The 19106-nt window shown below is 37.6% G+C and overlaps 1 protein-coding gene across 20 annotated transcripts in view; it reads left to right on the plus strand.

Moving 5' to 3' along the window:
• The window catches only part of LOC137298154 (poly(rC)-binding protein 3-like), a 351152-nt gene that overhangs the window by 257756 nt on the left and 74290 nt on the right, over positions 1 to 19106 (plus strand). For 8 of the 20 annotated variants that reach the window (XM_067830288.1, XM_067830270.1, XM_067830290.1 and 5 more), the window contains one exon: positions 6161 to 6218. The exons of 5 other annotated variants lie outside the window; for them this stretch is intronic. The gene's annotated coding sequence lies outside the window, so the exon portion shown is untranslated. Of the gene's footprint in view, positions 1 to 6160; positions 6219 to 15128; positions 15329 to 19106 lie in introns of those variants that run through there. 7 more of the 20 variants (XM_067830276.1, XM_067830267.1, XM_067830271.1 and 4 more) reach the window with 3 other exon arrangements.

Raw genomic sequence — 19106 nt, forward strand, 5'->3', positions numbered from 1 at the left:
GGCCAGTGGAGGAACTACAGTTAATGTAGAAGCAAATCAGAGATGAGTGAGTGAGTGAGTGAGTTTGGTTTTACGCCGTTTTTAGCAATATTCCAGCAATATCACGGCGGGGGACACCAGAAAATGGGCCTCACACATTGTACCCATGTGGGGAATCGAACCCGGGTCTTCGGCGTGACGAGCGAACGCTTTAACCACTAGGCTACCCCACCGCCCCAAATCAGAGATGAAGTAAAAAGTAATTCTCTTGACAAATAGAAACTGAGTATGTTAAGCATCCACTGCAATTCATACTCTTTTCATCAGTTCTTTGGAGACCGATTGTTTGGGCCTCCATAGTATATTCTTTTGTGTCTGATGTGTGATTTTAGTGCTCGGACAATTCTAACCGCCAATAGTTTACATTGGCATGCAGTAGTTCTAGCTCAAAGGTGGCTTTTTGTGGAACAGGGCCAGATGATTAAAAAAAGCTTTTTGTCCCTGTACATTGGTACCAAGTTAGAGCTTTGTCTCAGACAAAAGAAACCAGGATATCTTTAACCAGCACTAATGACTTGACCTGTCTAGGGGGTACCTTACATTTATATTCATAGGAAAGTATCGTGGTTGGTGTGGTGTCCTGTGTAGACAGATACTGCTTGGTGTGCCCTTTTCTGAGGTAAGGAAGCTTGTGATCACATTCTTCCTGGAGACCCAGTCTTATCATGCTGTGGCTGCCACTAGCCTAATGTTGTTATGATCATTTCAGCTCTGTGACTATCGCAAACCATTGTTGAAGGGTGATAGTACAATGAGTAGCATAGGTTAGTGTTGGAGAATGGTAGGTACAATGTTGGCAGTGTTGTGACTACCGCAAACCAATGTTAAAGGATAGGATTTATGATCATATCAGCTCTGTGACTATCGCAAACCATTGTTGAAGGGTGATAGTTATGATCCTATTTGTACAATGAGATCCTATTTGTACAATGAGTAGCATAGGTTAGTGTTGGAGAATAGTAGGTACAATGTTGGCAGTGTTGTGACTACCGCAAACCAATGTTAAAGGATAGGACTTATGATCATATCAGCTCTGTGACTATCGCAAACCATTGTTGAAGGGTGATAGTTATGAATCTATTTGTACAATGAGTAGCATAGGTTAGTGTTGGAGAATGGTAGGTACAATGTTGGCAGTGTTGTGACTACCGCAAACCAATGTTAAAGGATAGGATTTATGATCATATCAGCTCTGTGACTATCGCAAACCATTGTTGAAGGGTGATAGTTATGATCCTATTTGTACAATGAGTAGTATAGGTTAGTGTTGGAGAATGGTAGGTACAATGTTGGCAGTGTTGTGACTACCGCAAACCAATGTTAAAGGATAGGACTTATGATCATATCAGCTCTGTGACTATCGCAAACCATTGTTGAAGGGTGATAGTTATGATCCTATTTGTACAATGAGTAGCATAGGTTAGTGTTGGAGAATGGTAGGTACAATGTTGGCAGTGTTGTGACTACTGCAATCCAATGTTAAAGGATAGGATTTATGATCATTTCAGCTCTGTGACTATCGCAAACCATTGTTGAAGGGTGATAGTACAATGAGTAGCATAGGTTAGTGTTGGAGAATGGTAGGTACAATGTTGGCAGTGTTGTGACTACTGCAAACCAATGTTAAAGGATAGGACTTATCATATCAGCTCTGTGACTATCGCAAACCATTGTTGAAGGGTGATAGTTATGATCCTATTTGTACAATGAGTAGCATAGGTTAGTGTTGGAGAATGGTAGGTACAATGTTGGCAGTGTTGTGACTACCGCAAACCAATGTTAAAGGATAGGATTTATGATCATTTCAGCTCTGTGACTATCGCAAACCATTGTTGAAGGGTGATAGTACAATGAGTAGCATAGGTTAGTGTTGGAGAATGGTAGGTACAATGTTGGCAGTGTTGTGACTACTGCAAACCAATGTTAAAGGATAGGATTTATGATCATATCAGCTCTGTGACTATCGCAAACCATTGTTGAAGGGTGATAGTACAATGAGTAGCATAGGTTAGTGTTGGAGAATGGTAGGTACAATGTTGGCAGTGTTGTGACTACCGCAAACCAATGTTAAAGGATAGGACTTATGATCATATCAGCTCTGTGACTATCGCAAACCATTGTTAAAGGATAGGACTTATGATCATATCAGCTCTGTGACTATCGCAAACCATTGTTAAAGGATAGGACTTATGATCATATCAGCTCTGTGACTATCGCAAACCATTGTTAAAGGATAGGACTTATGATCATATCAGCTCTGTGACTATTGCAAACCATTGTTAAAGGATAGGACTTATGATCATTTCAGCTCTGTGACTATCGCAAACCATTGTTGAAGGGTGATAGTTATGATCCTATTTGTACAATGAGTAGCATAGGTTAGTGTTGGAGAATGGTAGGTACAATGTTGGCAGTGTTGTGACTACCGCAAACCAATGTTAAAGGATAGGACTTATGATCATATCAGCTCTGTGACTATCGCAAACCATTGTTGAAGGGTGATAGTACAATGAGTAGCATAGGTTAGTGTTGGAGAATGGTAGGTACAATGTTGGCAGTGTTGTGACTACCGCAAACCAATGTTAAAGGATAGGACTTATGATCATTTCAGCTCTGTGACTATCGCAAACCATTGTTGAAGGGTGATAGTTATGATCCTATTTGTACAATGAGTAGCATAGGTTAGTGTTGGAGAATGGTAGGTACAATGTTGGCAGTGTTGTGACTACCGCAAACCAATGTTAAAGGATAGGACTTATGATCATATCAGCTCTGTGACTATCGCAAACCATTGTTGAAGGGTGATAGTTATGATCCTATTTGTACAATGAGTAGCATAGGTTAGTGTTGGAGAATAGTAGGTACAATGTTGGCAGTGTTGTGACTACCGCAAACCAATGTTAAAGGATAGGACTTATGATCATATCAGCTCTGTGACTATCGCAAACCATTGTTGAAGGGTGATAGTTATGAATCTATTTGTACAATGAGTAGCATAGGTTAGTGTTGGAGAATGGTAGGTACAATGTTGGCAGTGTTGTGACTACCGCAAACCAATGTTAAAGGATAGGATTTATGATCATTTCAGCTCTGTGACTATCGCAAACCATTGTTGAAGGGTGATAGTTATGATCCTATTTGTACAATGAGTAGCATAGGTTAGTGTTGGAGAATGGTAGGTACAATGTTGGCAGTGTTGTGACTACCGCAAACCAATGTTAAAGGATAGGATTTATGATCATTTCAGATCTGTGACTATCGCAAACCATTGTTGAAGGGTGATAGTTATGATCCTATTTGTACAATGAGTAGCATAGGTTAGTGTTGGAGAATGGTAGGTACAATGTTGGCAGTGTTGTGACTACCGCAAACCAATGTTAAAGGATAGGACTTATGATCATTTCAGATCTGTGACTATTGCAAACCATTGTTGAAGGGTGAGAGTTATGATCCTATTTGTACAATGAGTAGCATAGGTTAGTGTTGGAGGATGGTAGGTACAATGTTGGCAGTGTTGTGACTACCGCAAACCAATGTTAAAGGATAGGACTTATGATCATTTCAGCTCTGTGACTATCGCAAACCATTGTTGAAGGGTGATAGTTATGATCCTATTTGTACAATGAGTAGCATAGGTTAGTGTTGGAGAATGGTAGGTACAATGTTGGCAGTGTTGTGACTACCGCAAACCAATGTTAAAGGATAGGATTTATGATCATATCAGCTCTGTGACCACCACAAGCAAGTGTTGGAAGTTACAATCATCACTACAACCACTACAAACCAATGTTGAAGGTGTTGGAGTTACAATTATCCTGCATTCAGTCTACATGATCTGTGAAGATCCGGGTTAAAATCTTCTGTAACCCATCCTTGTCATAACTGGATTTGGTGGTCAAGTTCACTGACTTGGTTGATACATCTCATCGTATCCCCATTATTTAGATCGATACTCATGCTGTTGATCACTGGATTGCCTGGTCTACTTGATTACTTACAGATCGCTGCCATATAGCTGATTATAGCTGAGTGTGGCATAAAACAATATTCACCTCCATGTCCTCCATGTGGTGCAATATATGAATGTATCATGTAATTCTCCAGCGATGAGAAAAGTGTAATGTACTGAACCATTGTCAAAACACACTCTCTTTATCACTTGTTTTTGATACGCAGCATACTTACTGGCAACAGCTAAGTAGGAAATCATAAATTACATATCATAAGTATGAAAAGATATAAATGACTCACATGTGTACAATTTTATATAAACCACATGAGGTGAAGAAATCAAGTACAAATTACGAGAGACAGAAATATGAGCAATTAAGCCTTGCAGCACAGTGGGCTGCTTGAAACGGGGAGTGGGGATCACTGCTGGCTTTTGTCTAGTACACCTGTATTTTGACTGAAATAGACAATTTAGACATTTAACACCTGGAGGCACTGGCCACATGCTGAAGTGCCTTTTATGTCATCCATGAGGCTTACATTGAACAGAGGGAGGGAAAAAGATCACCCATTGCTGCATATACTGTTATCCTAACTGCTGACATTCATGCGACTCAGAAATGTGGATGTTTATGGCGATGATTTTAAAATTGATGAAAAAATTAAAATTACCATTTCTATTTTCTGCTTTTGGAGAAATAATTTTCGTGTTTGGTCTTATTTGTATCATATTTTGCTGGTCTGTTTAGTGGGAATACTGGAGGTTTATTCTCTTTATTTGAAATAGTTTCAATTAATAGAATTTGTTGTAGCTAATTCCGTTTTCATTTTGGGAATATGTTGCATCTTTTCTTGAAAAGAACAAATACAGATTAGAATATGAAGCCAAATATCTATCATTTTGCTCACTCACTCACTCATTCACTCACTCACTCACTCACATGTGCAGGTGATTAGATGCCTGACTCTGATACTGTCGGTTCAAATCCCAGACTGACTCTCATAAAAGCACTAGAAACTGTACTTTAATGAGCAAGTGTAATCCCAAATATAATGTATATACCAAACCTTCATTCTAAACAGGTATGTTGTATATAGAATATACACATTTCAAAGAAGTTTAGAGGTCTAGTCAGTGAATATCCAAATATTGTTTACATGTCATATTTCCCCTCCCTTCCCGTCAAACCAATCTCGTGAAATCTTAGTTTGCTGTGCCTGCTTGTTTTTTTCTGTTTATCGCTGCAGCTGCGCTGATGCCATTGTAAACAAGGTTTGAACAAGATATGGGGGGGACAGTGTTTTTAAAGTCTTGAATTTTGTCAAAAATTTGGTGCTGGAGGTAAACCATGAGAATGTCAGCTGTCATGCTGTAATGTCTGTGATCGGAAGTATTTGTTTTAAAAATGTCAGCATGTTACATGAACACTTTCATAACTGCTTAACTGAATCTGATGTTGTTTATTTGGGCGATCTGAGAAGTATTGTTGAATCATGTTGAGGTATGGAAATTACTAATACAACTTCTTAAAATATAGCATTGAAGAACACAAAAATGTTTCATCATTTTATAACTTTTGGTGGACTGACTGATTAGATTTGGATTTGAAATCTTGAGAATGTTCTTCATTGTTAAGGGGTGGTGTGGTACCGTGGTAGTTTAAGCATTCGCTAATCACGCTGAAGACCTGGGTTTGATTCCCTACATGGGTATAATGTGTGATGCCCATTTCTGGTGTCCCCTGACGTGATATTGTTGGAATATTGCTTAAAGCAGCATAAAACTATGCTCACTCACTCTTCTTTCCTGGGAAGCGGAGGGGATGGGGATGGAATTATTTTCAAATTTTGTGTTGGTGTTTATATTTAATGTGCTGTCGTGACCCTGAGCAGGCTCATTTTCGGCATATCATCGTATCCCAATTGATTAGGTCTATGTTGATGATGTTAATGTCGGCATTGTCTGGCTCCGACTCGATTACTCACAGACCACCGTCATACAGCTGGAATATTGTCGACAAAGAAACAATATATTTCCCTGAATGTTGTCAGGCAATATCTCCAACGAGCATTTTCATCATGAGTGACATGTGGTTTTTTTTGTTTCTTGTTGTTTTCTTCGTTGCTATGAGACACTTTCTGTTGCTAATGTATGAATATTTTCTTTCAGGTATGTGGCAGTCCTTCTCTTGTTGATTTGACAGTTGTTTGAGTGCGACAAGTTGTAGGTAAGCTAGCATCCTGTGTGTCTGCATGGAAAGGAATGATAAGTGCATCTTGAAAAACACAATTAACGACTGTCACATGCAATATTATTCCTCTAGTTGTCAAAATTACCACATAGTCATTTGTCAAGAATACTTCTCATTGTCCAAATGTCAAAACTCCTTCATCCTTAAAGCCAAAGTCTCTTTGCAATTTTGGGAACATCCTCAGATTGGTACATCTGCTGGCGTTTCTTTTCCTAAGCATGTTTTTACAACTCGGCAAACATGATCGTGAAGTCTTTAGACTCGGTTTTCCAATTCTATGGGCTTTCTCAGCACGATAGCCCAATTAGCACAGCGAAGTGATTTAGAGGCGTTCCAAAATGCCTTGATGTAATAAACTAGTGGTGATTGTGTGCTCTGTCGGAGGACGAGGCTTGAATGGCATATTTACTGACCATAGTGGAGCTCTCTACATTTCTTTCATCGCCAACAGTAAATTTCATCCTGTGAAATGTCTTCTCTTTCATTCGCCTGAAGCTTCGCATAGTGATCTGGTTCATTTACAGTTGTCATAATGGCTTTGCATATATGGATGCTCAGCATTAGGAAGTAGGTTTTCTGTATTGACAGCCGTTCAGATTATTCCAGAGAAATAAAATTTGGTTTAAAAGTGGCATTACAGCCACAAAGACTACAATCAAGTCAAAGGAGTAGGTATGTATAATGGTAATTATTCTGGCCACAACTTGTTATATCATCGACGCCAGTAAATAACTTGTCTTGAGATATCTACAAGAAAGATTTCTTTCACCATGACTGGGAAAGTGGTGGTGACAATTCTATTAATAGGTTGCTGAAAAATGAAGGCAATTTTTATATTAAAGTATCAAAATTTCAGTTACAGAACAAATTCAGACGAGTTTCATTTGATAATAGAACCAAAGGTTTATCATTTAATAACTCATAAAAAAGCTTGAAAGCTTGATGGAAATTTGAAACATGGTGTCTTTTGTTCTGATGAATGTCTGTGATGATAGTAATCCGAAATAAAAAGTTGAATATTGACATGGCACAGTGCAAACTGAGAATGACTTCTCCAGGGAATGCTTGACAACCAGCGTTCAAGTGTTGTATGAATTTCTTGATAAAAAAGGCGAAATCAGTTTAATTGAGATGACATTGAAAATTCAGTGTTCTATAAATGGGCAAGAATTCAGGAACAAATGCTTGAGTTTGGTTCAGGTTTGGCAGCTCTTTGGGAGAGATCCCCACTATTTTTTCCTCATTCAGGTGAATTGAACAAAATGTCAGCTCAGTCCTCCTCGAGGGCTTTGGTGTATTCTTGGCCATTATTGGGTGTCTTGAGCAAATCTGACAGGATTCCCCTCGGCTCAAGTGTAAACTTTCTTGTAATTTTTTGCCATTAACATTAGTTCAATTTGGATTTAAGACATCAGGTAGGCTTCATTGAAAAATTGGAGTGCAGTTTTTAATGGCTGATTTAGGCATTTAACACTTTTGATCTTCGGGAACATTTGTAGTTTCATAATTTGTTGTACTTAGATCACAGAAAGAAAACATATTTAAATGAAAAAATGCTATAGATGTGCTTGGTAATTTGATTAAATTGTAGAATTAAGGAAATGATGTTAGCTGATTGTTTGTGTTTGATCTGAGTCTGGTTTCAATTTCTACACTTTGAATTTCTACTTCCAATAAAAGAATGCCAATAAATCATAAAGAATAAATTGCCAGTTAATTCCAAATTGACCTCATCTAGGAAAACACGTGTGTGAGGAAAGCAGTGCTGCTAAGCATGTGTTATCAACAATTCATCTAGTGGTGAATGTTTGCAAATATTTATCATGCAGTTGATTTCTTCCTTAACTTCATTGGACGTTTTTTCAATTAACTGACGTGTTTAATATCTGTTCATTATGTGCCAGGTTTTCTTGAGCAAACTAACGACTCATTTGTGTTTAAAGCATGAAAAATAAATCAATCGTTTATGAAAGTCAGCTTTGGAGAGGGAGGCATATTTCATAATGGCAGTGCCGTCCACTTGCAGACTAGCTATGTTCTTGATAACAGTGATCAGCTTAGAAATGGAGAGAAATTGCTTGATGTTGAGATGCAAGTCGAGAATGGACAGCAGGCAGTGTAGAATTGAGGCTGCTAGTTTGTACCTTATGTAGAAATATTTGGAAAAAGTTATTTAAAGCGGACATATATATACATATATAAACTGCTCTAATGGATAGTGCACCAACCCAGAAGAGAGGATGTTGAGGTTTAATCCCTGTTGTCATAACAGAAGACATTTAAAGATGAAGGCAGTGGCCATAGACTAGTGGTTAAAGTATAGGCTCGTCACACGAAAGTCGTGGGTATGAATCCCCACATGTGTACAATGTGTGAGGCCCATTTCTGGTGTCCCCAGTCATGATGTTGCTGGAATATTGCCAAAGGCAGCGTAAAACCAAACTCACTCCCTCATTCATTTACAGATGATGCTTGTTGCTGCCTTGACTTGTACTCAGTGTTAAAGGGATAAGAGATGGTCTGTCAGTTGGGAGTTAGTATACTGTATCTTAGTAAGATGTACATTATATTCCGCAGTATGGTGTAACAGGGGGATAGCAGTAAAAACCTTTAGTCCCCACTGTCCAAGCATCCACACACATCTCATGTACATTCTTATAAGTGCAGTGATCTCGAATGCAATACTTAACCCTATTTCTCATTACGTACCTAAATGTGTAACAGTTCTGATAATCATACAATTGTTTGATTTATTTGATTTACCCTAAACGCAAATCTTGTTTCTTTCTTTCTAAAAAAACTCAATAGAATTGTCTGTGTAAAGCAATAAGTTTATTTCCATTACATCCAATGTGCTTCTTGCAGCATTATCAAAGAATGCGAGGAAATAAGACATATTAACTGAAACTCGTGGCTGCCTTTATCATTATATTGACATGCAATTCAGGGCTTAATAGGACCGGAACGAGCAATGACATAAATTCTAATTTTGTCCTTCAGATGGAATGGGTAACTGTGAAATATTTATCAGTCTGTTTGTTCCCCAAGACATGTTCGTAATGGCAGTGATGGGAAGTGAACTTCGTTAAATACATCAAAAGGACCAATCAGAGCCTTTGTAACATGCTGACATGTTGTCAAGGGGTTTTGTGACTTGATAACAACATCTGAGTAAAAATAGAGAATTATTTCTGGATGAGATGTGAGACTGGTCTAATTCCTTCATGTATCAGGGTCAGGCAGTATTTTTGTGATGTTGGACTGTCACTGTGGTGACTGAGTTTCATGGAGAGCGTACTGTCAGCATTTCGATTCTGGCAAGATTAGATATGTGTTCCTGCTGTTATGAATATTCCAGTCGTTAGTTGACAAACAAATGGTCGATAGAAAGAGCAATAATTAATGGCTAGAGTAGTTTCATGTACAAATGGGCATGGAACAAAATCTTTTCATTGATGGAAACATGCATACTGCAAAAACATTGTTTTGAATTGTGGTCTGACGGAATCATTGACTGACATTTTGCAGTGAAAAAATCATGCCCTTGTTCGGTACATCCTCTTGACTTATGGAGGGACTGAATCATGGACTAACAGAATCTGATGGAACTGTGGACTAGTTAGAAACATGGTCTTGAGTTGTGCTCTGACGGAATCACGGACTGACGAAGTCTTGACAGTGTCAGAATCGTGGCCATGTTAGAAACAAGTCCTTGCATTGTGGTCTGACGGAATCACGGACTGACAGAATGGTTGTCTAATGGAATGGAGGATTGCAATCAAGGACCTCACTGTTGTGGCCATGTTGACAGTAATTGATCAGGGTGGGGAAATACGCTCATTTCATTTGATGAAGATTTGCAATCAGGCCGGGTCTAATCCCTTCACTGATCACATGTGATTGACAGCAAAATTGTCACACTCGACCAACTCAGTTGGAAGAACTCTCATCCAGGGTCACTCCAGATTAATGGAATCTTGTTTTTAGTAGCTTCAACTAGTTGGCATGTTTGCTGAGTTTAATGCCTTGACATGTTGCATTAATTGTGCATCAGTTGTATGGAACTATTGAGGCAGCGTTGGTTTTGATGGTATTTGGAGCTGTGCTCGCATCATCGGATTTTCCTAACAGCAAGACCAAGCTGTGGTCTGGTTAATAGAGCATCTATGTGCTTGCCCACCCCTGTGGGCTTATAACTAAACATGTCGAAAGATGGTACTTGGCGTTTCCGTAATTGGTGCTTAGCATTTAGGAGATAAACAAGAACTGATTGTCTTGGAGCCATGTTAACCTGTGTCATGATATTCCTGTGGACGAGCACCAAAAAGCTGGCATCAGTTTGGACAAATACTGGCACACTTGCATACACTAGCATGTAGGTCACAAGTGCAAAAGTGTTTGTGCTAAAATAAACCCTCTTTCACCCACCATCATCTAATAGAGCAGTAGCCTTCATTTTTGAAGATTTAGCAGGTCTAGATTTTTTAAGCTCTCTTAGCACTAAGATAGTCATAAGTTAATGTTACTGTATGGCACTTTTGACTGTCTTAGCACTAAGAGAGCTTAGAAAATCTAAGCCCAGCCACTTATACCCATGCATGTCAAGTCCACATGTGATAGATTTCATTAAACCCAGTGGTATATGTCTAGTACTTTTATCTTTTGAGGAGTTGAACTGGAAATGTTAATGCTTTAGGCAGACTATTATTTCTTCCATGCTCAAGAAGATGCTTTATTGCTGGTGATTGTCACACTTGATGCTGCCTGGTTAGAGTAGATCCCTAGCAGTCTCTGCTGGTCCAAGAGGCTGGGAGACATGTCTGTGTAACAAGTGTTGCTCACAATATCGATCACTTGATTGTCATTACCATTCTTGATATCTCAGTAAAGACTTTTGGGAAGGCTTGTGTCAGGTTCAAATCTTGGAATTTTCATAGTCTCTTCACTGATATATTTTAGTACATCTTAAAGTTTGAGATATCTTACAAATATGTTCTTTTCTTGTCTGAATTTTATTTCTAATGGTCAAGGTTTGATTTGTAAGTACTTATTCTGGACAGTTTTAGTTTAGTTTCTCAAATGTCAACATTGGCAAAAAATACATCAGTCACATTTTGTTTAAGATGTCTTTTTTTTTCTTTCTGTAAACAGTTATCGTGCTTTTATTTTTTTTATAATCTGATAATGAGTCTGAATTTGCAACGCTTCAAGATTTTGACTAGTTCTGATAAATTCAGTTACAATCTTCAATTCATCAGACTGAACCTACCAGGGCTTACCCCAAGACAGATTTCAGATTTGACAAACAGAGTATCCTAATAAAATCAATGGTAAACTTGTACGATATTGTACTGTTAATAAGAATGACAGTGGGTCAAAAAAAGATGTTAGATTCTATATGTTGGTATGGATATGGTTGCACCATGTTGTTCTTGTCAAGTCCATCTAGATCAATGGATGAATGGATCTGGATTAATCTCAGTGGCTGATCTCAGTTTTCTAGCATAGGTGTAGTATGCCAAGTCTCACTTATCAAAGAAGGATTTGATAGAAACTGACTGTAACCTCTGTCTATTTGCATATACATTTTTTAGGAAAAATGTTCAAATCAGTTTTATTCTTTTAATCTTTTACCACAGTATTAATAATGATGAAGATGGTGAGTTTGTTTTCGTTTTTCCAGTAAATCTGTAATGAACGACTGCAGGTTGTAACATTCAAAATATTCAGTGTTTGGGTAGTCTGCAATGTATTTTGGTTCGGCCTCTTCAGAGTCAGTTCAGTTCCGGAACATGTACAGCCAAATCTGGCTTGTATCTGTGTTAGATGAGCTTGTTTTCCATAGTTTAGGTTGATGGGCAGCCAAGTGGGTAGGTTGCTTGTTTGTAATGGCATCTTCAGCTCTGGTTTTCGGAGTAAAAATCTGACTTCAGCTAACCAGGTTTATCACTGGAACTGAGGTGACTGACATTGTTAGGTGGTTGGTGTAATTGTGACCTGGTTGTGTGGATAAGTGTTCATCATATCACTCACTGGGTTGTCTGGTCCAGGCTATTAACAGATGTAGTGTGAATACCTCTGAGTGCAGGGATGGCAGCAAACAACTGCAGTCTTATTTTCAAAATGGTAGGCACACCGATGAACTTCATTTGATAATCCACAGGGTCACTAGCAGAAGCATTTCACAATGTCTTTGTGGATTTTCCTAAAGATACAAGGATGAAATTGTACATACTTCCAAGATTGATTCAAAGCCTTTTTGTGGTATGTCCTGGTGTGACAATGTGGAAACCTGACATCACTGTGCCGTTGGCACTGTAAGCCTGGTCCAGTACTGTAGGTACAGGGTTAACAGAGATAGACATGACTGTCCTCTCCTGGCAGACTCTCTGCCAATGCTATTATAACAAATGTTTATGATAATCTAATGGGATTTGTATTCCTGTGGCATGGGTTGGACGGAAACGAGGGCTATAGTTCTAGCTTGTCACTCCCAGTCTAGGAGACTCTGTCCATTAAATATTGGTTTATGGACGTTAATTCAAATTTGCATTCATTTCACAAGTTTGTGGAGAATATAAAAACATACTGAACAGGCTTTGATGGGGGTATTGAAGAAGAATTTCAGCAAGAATCGATGCCGAGTCAATTGGGGGATGGCGAAATGGGATTATACTGCGTAAATAAGCCGGCTCTAACTTTTGATATCCGTGCTTTGGCATAATAGCACAATGTTGACGTGGAATAATAGCAGCAATCATTTGCAAGACAATACGCTTCGGAAGCTATGGTAAAATTGCGTTATTCGCAGGTAATCTACATTCACAAGCATTGTTAGATTGTGATTTGGCATGAAAAAATGTCAATACACAGAAAATTAAGGTCTTGGTGCCAAGAAATATCACTCATTGTTTTGAATAGCATGTATAGATTTAGATTTATGGGTGACATGGCTTATGGATTATTTCATCAAAGTAATTGATCACTTCTTCAGGCAGCCATGTTGTTGGTGACGTTGCTGCTACCCATGAGACTCTGTGGCCACACTTAAATGTTGATTAAGGACGAATCAATTAAGGAGAAAATGATTGAAGAAGTAGCTTTATTTGAAGCTGAGTTTATGGTTTTGATTTACATTTAGATTATCGCGAGTTTGATTTGTGATAAATCCTGATATGGAAATGTTTTTCTTTTTTGGTGAATTGATTATATCGTAAGTTAGGTTCTTTCTTGAGTCGTCACTGGTGATGCTTTGGGGATTTTTTTAGTTTGGGACTATGTTTTGATGTTTGTTTTTTGCGTTAGATTTCAAACGTATCTCTTACGTAATTGCACGCTGTATTGGTTCTGAATGTTTTGATAGCCTGTATACATCAGGAGAAAAGGTACGGAATCTTGTTTTGAATTTAGAAATCCTTCTCCACCACCCAGTGTGTTTTATTGCGATGTTTCAGTTTTCGCATATGGAAATGCCATGATACATGACCCCAAAAGTCTCGACTCATAAATTTGCTGGTACGTCTAAGGGGAACAATCCTTGTGTATGTTCCTTGCATACCACTAGGATATACTTATAGTGTATTAATTATGATCTTGAACATGGGTTTAGTATAGATATTGGATGCTTGTGGTGCTGTTTAGTCAACACCTTTTGGAGTGAGCTGACATTTGTGCTGTGTTAAAATGATATTGTCCTTGAGGATGAAGGACTCGAAGCTGTTCTTTGGGTGTTTGGTTGAGGGTGAAGATTTTTGTTGAAATTTTAGGAAGTCAAAATATTTTGGAATTTGACACTTACTCATTGGGAATGTTTTGATGAATAGGGCTGTTATTGAATAGTTTATGAGCTTCACAAGTTGTATAGTTTCATTTCATGAGTTTCCTTAAAGGAGCCATATTTTAAGCTGTTCTTCTTCTCATACCCTCAGGAAATTGTCAGAAACTATTGCTGTTTATTTGATTCAAGAATGAACATTAGTTAGTGTTTTATGACGTAACAGTTACTTTGACATAAGTTGACATAAGTTGACAAGAATGAGTGAAGTTTTCAGGTAAGTAATAGCAACATTTCTGCAGTATAATTATGGGGTACCCCAGAAATGCTCATTGTATATATGTGTGGAATCAGAACCTGCTTCTAATGTGATGACTGGAGACTAATCATCTGGCTTTCCCAACACCCTTGAATTTGAATAAACTTCTAAATGTTGTTATGTACATTTACTATAGGCTCTTTTGCATTACAACACATGACTTTCAGATTAAGGAATTAAGCATGTTTTGAAAACCTGATGGCAAAAAAATGCAATATGTTAAACTAATTTTTCATTTTACATTATACTGATAAAAACCAAAATGGTTTTGAAATTTTGTCTTATTAAGTGTGTTTATACTAACTGATTCAGTAATTGTTGAAAAATGATATAACACGAGTTGAATTGTATATCTGTACAAGGTGTTACAATGTTGTGAGGTTTAGTGCTTGCTCTATGAAATATCATGATGGAATTGTAGTGTGCTAATAGCGTGCAAAGCTGTTGACAAAGTTTGCACACTCCAAATGAATAAATTGTACAAGTTTTGTGTAGAGGACCATACCGTAATGGTTTATTGATCAGCTAGAGTAATTGACACCTCTCTACTATTGTGACCGCAGCGTAATGTCACAACTGTTATTGATGTTGGTCAAAATAGATGATAACAATGTGATAATTAATATTCCAACTTGCCAGCATCTTGTGCTCCTAGCCATGCTTAAGCATAGGATAATGAGGAACATATTGATTTAGCAGGGTACGAACACCTTGGCTCATGCTTAGATGGGAACGGACCAATCATATCTCCCTCACCTGTCATCCACTGTTTGTACATAGCATTGTGTTCTCTGTTATCACATAGAGACTTTGATTTGGGCTATCTGAATTTCCTTATCCGCATCTCAAGATCAGACATGTGGTTGAGGGACTAGGGTGGTCTTCCTGTTGATAGTCTGTCTCCACTTAGTGTGGACCTCTTACGTTGACAGTATTGGATTCATACGGAGTATGGTGTAGGCCTTACGGTGGACTTACTCCTCAGAAGTTGTGGTAAGTTGACGAAGTCGTGGGATATTGATTGTGTTAATTTGTCTAGTGTATTTATAGGTCTTTGCTGGAACTTTGTGTTATGTGTTGATAACTGACCTTATTTGGGACTAGGGCACATATGACACAACCTCTGAGACCATTCTAAAGAGCCTGATGTTATGGAGGGTTGAAAGGAACTGATCTGTTCTTGATGATGATAAGTGTTTGTTTGAACAGCTGATTTCTGTATGTCTATAGGAAAATACTATGTGAAAATATTGTTTGATTATCTGTCAGAAGATTTGTTTTATCTGATAAAATATATCACTATACAAATAATGTATCTGCTGACATGGAAGATGTTCTCATGTAATATGTAATCTTATCATAACTGATATTTATTATTTCATGTGTTGATTTAATACCAGAAGACATTTGTCCTAGCTGTTATTGAATAAAATGACTACAGGTTAGAATGTAGTTTGAATTATCTGATTAACAGAAAGAGAACATATCTTCTATATGTTTCTATGCTATCAGAAAAATTGAGTGGACAGGTTATTATCGATTAATTATCAGCTTCAATAATTGTAGTATTTAGCTACAGTTTTGTTCAGTTGAGAGAAAAATTCATCTGACCAGTTATTATTCATTAATTATCAAATTAAACAATTATACTATTTACCTGCAGCTTTGTTCATTATAAAGAATTATTTCACTCAAAACCTCAAGGAATGTTCTTGAGAAAAACATTGAGGTGTACTTCGTGCCTAATAAAAAGCATTTTAATCATATTGTTGGTGATGGCAAACAAACGGTCATCATGACCCTATATGATCATGTCAGTGTCTACGAGCAGGCCTGTTGCAGTGAGTTTCTGGATTGCCTGATCATGTTAATAGTTCATGTGAATAATTAAAATGCGTAAATAGGTCTAAGCTGTAATAGAAGTTTTTATTTGGAGGCACTGAAAAAACACTTCTACTTCCTTTAAGTACCATTCAGTATTCTGGAATATTGGGACCTGTTTGAGATAGTTTGGAACTAAATGCTGGGAGGTAACCTGGTTGTTGCAGCAATAACCTATGGTGCTGAAGACCAGGATACAATGTGTGAAGCCATTTTTTGGTGTCCCCTGTCATGATATTGCTAAGAGTGGTGTAAGACCATGTTCTCTCACTCACTTTGAACTAAATCAAATGAATTGCAAATAATAACATGGAAGGGATCAATACACATATGTTGTTTTTCATTATGGAGACAATACAAACAATGTGTAAAAAATGAGAAGATTTACATAGGAAAATGGGAGCTTATTACTTTAATGGCATTATAAATGTTTCGGTTAAGAGTGAATAATAAATATTGAACTGTTGTGATATTAACCCATTAACTATTGTTCATATGGACAGCCATGTGGCATGACTGACTCAACACTTACCAGAGCGGAAATTGCGACAATTATGTGGTGTACCGTGTCAAACGGGAAGAATGTAGCAAAAATGTGGAGTCCCAATTTCAGAAGGGATTTGTATTCAGTTTGTTATTGATTTGGTTTGTAGTCAAATTCTACAATTTGATCAAGGAGGATAATAAAATGTTTTGAAATTAAATAATACTTCGATTCAAACTTTCCAGCTCAGAAAATTCAATATTTCCGCCTGGTTGTATGAAATGTTTAGTCAATACTGTAAACATGTATGAATAAACTGAATATGGCTGAGCTGAAGCAGCTCTTGATGCAATGATGAGATTCCAAAACATCGTTGAAAACAAGTTGAGTGTAGACAAATACCAAAGACATTCAACCATCCTCTATGGAAGGGGCTCACCTTTGCTGAAATTACTTTCTCATGAAACTCATCAATTTTCAGTTTGAGGATTAAAAATTTGAAATTGATAGACCGAGTTCTTTGATCTGAAGTGGAAGGGTGGCGTGAAAGGATACTTTCTATGATGACCGTGAAGAACCCTGTTCCATTTGCCAACCATGTTCATGACAAAACTCTCCATCCTAGTTGTTCCCATCTGGTTTGAGTTGATTGTTAAGGAGATGTTTGGAAATAATTACACTTTCCACTCTGTCAGATACACACAAACACCTCTCCTCCACAAGACTGGACCTTCATAAAGTCGGCATTCAGTAAAGGTCAAGGATCCAGCTCGCTTACAGTCAGATACACACGCCAGGATTTCCTAATGTCTTTTGCAGAAATAAAATGTAAACTTTATTTCCTGAAAGTTCTACTTGGATTTCTTGGAATTACCTGGAACAAAATTTCTGTAGGGACGTGAATTTTTGTAGGGATGTCTTAATGATGTTGTGTTCACAGTCTGCACCATGTAAATTGTTCCCCAAATATTTTTGGAATCCTTTTGTTATTTGTGTTCATCATATTATGATTATACTTTAGTGGTGGTGAACATCTTTCACTGTTCTAATGAAGTTAAACACAGAAAAGTACATGCTTTCAGTGTGGTAGATCAACAACTGAGTAATCTGTACACTCTTTGACTAGTATTCCCACACTAACTGCCATGAAAATTCAAACTGTTGAACAATAGCTTGACCCTTGTGTGTTTGATTTAAGCTGAGTGTCTACTGATATCTTGTCTCTTGGGTATCAGTGCTGCTGCGACATGATATTATTATCTCCCCTGATGGGGTTGAAGTCCGCAGTCATTGTATGATAACATTGTATGCAGATGGAAGATTATAAGTTTTATCTCCCATAATCTGTATCCAATGGAGGCAAGAGTCTCTTCTACAATGTTGAATAATTTGAAGGCTATCACAATGTGATGTGAATAACGTGGAACGTATTTGTGTCAGATGTATAGCAGTAGTAATTTGTGATTTGTGTCAAATATTTTGCTGCAGAATGTCCTTGTGATTTATTGTCAAGAGTAATCTATCAGCATCAGAAGATATTAGGTCAGTCTTGCAGATATTATGATATTATAGTTGCAGAAATTACGCTTTGATCTTTCAACTGTACAATGCCTATAAAGGATATTGAACATTTTTAGGGATATTGTTTTGTAGTTAAGACCGGGTATATCATCATGAAATAGTTTTTGATGCATTCATGATCCCTTACTTATTTTGTTCAGTATAGATGAGTTTCAGGGTTATTTAATCAGAACAGACACAGTTTTTTATGGCATCCCCTTTTTATTGTTTCACTAAATTACCACAAAGATAGTTCATTTTGTTTTGTGTTGTATCAGTAGAGAATGTTCATTAGATTTGAATGGAAAAGCCGATGGGTTAATCCCTGTTTCGGCCATGCTTGGGATGGCGACAAATTAGCATGTAAGATATGGACAGTTTATCTGTGCAGTCTGTCTGAGTAGAACATGTTTGGGCAGACATCCCATCTATTACCCCGTACTTAGAGTGTTGTGTTACTCTGCCTGGTGTTCTGTTACAGGGTTATCTGGCTCTGGCTTGTTGCCGGGATGTCGGCTCTGGTAAAGTCACATTTCAATGAGGCACTTCACACTCAGGCTCTGATTGGAATCTTAATGTACCACCGTGTTTGTAATTCATGTCATTTTCGCAAAACTGTTTATTTGTCTTGAAAAAAATACAGATAGAGGAAAAGAACATTGAAAGAGATGCTTGATGGATTTATTGGAGTTGAAGATTTATTGTAGTAATGTGCACTTGAAACTTTCTTTACGATTGATACTTTCTGTTAAAGTTTACTCAGATCTTTGATATCATTCTAAACTGATATGCACAGTAGTATTAGTGACTGTTCCTAATGCTCTCCAAATAGATGGAAATCTATAA

Source organism: Haliotis asinina, chromosome 10 (assembly GCF_037392515.1).
Source record: "Haliotis asinina isolate JCU_RB_2024 chromosome 10, JCU_Hal_asi_v2, whole genome shotgun sequence".
NCBI classification, from domain to species: Eukaryota; Metazoa; Mollusca; class Gastropoda; order Lepetellida; family Haliotidae; genus Haliotis; species Haliotis asinina.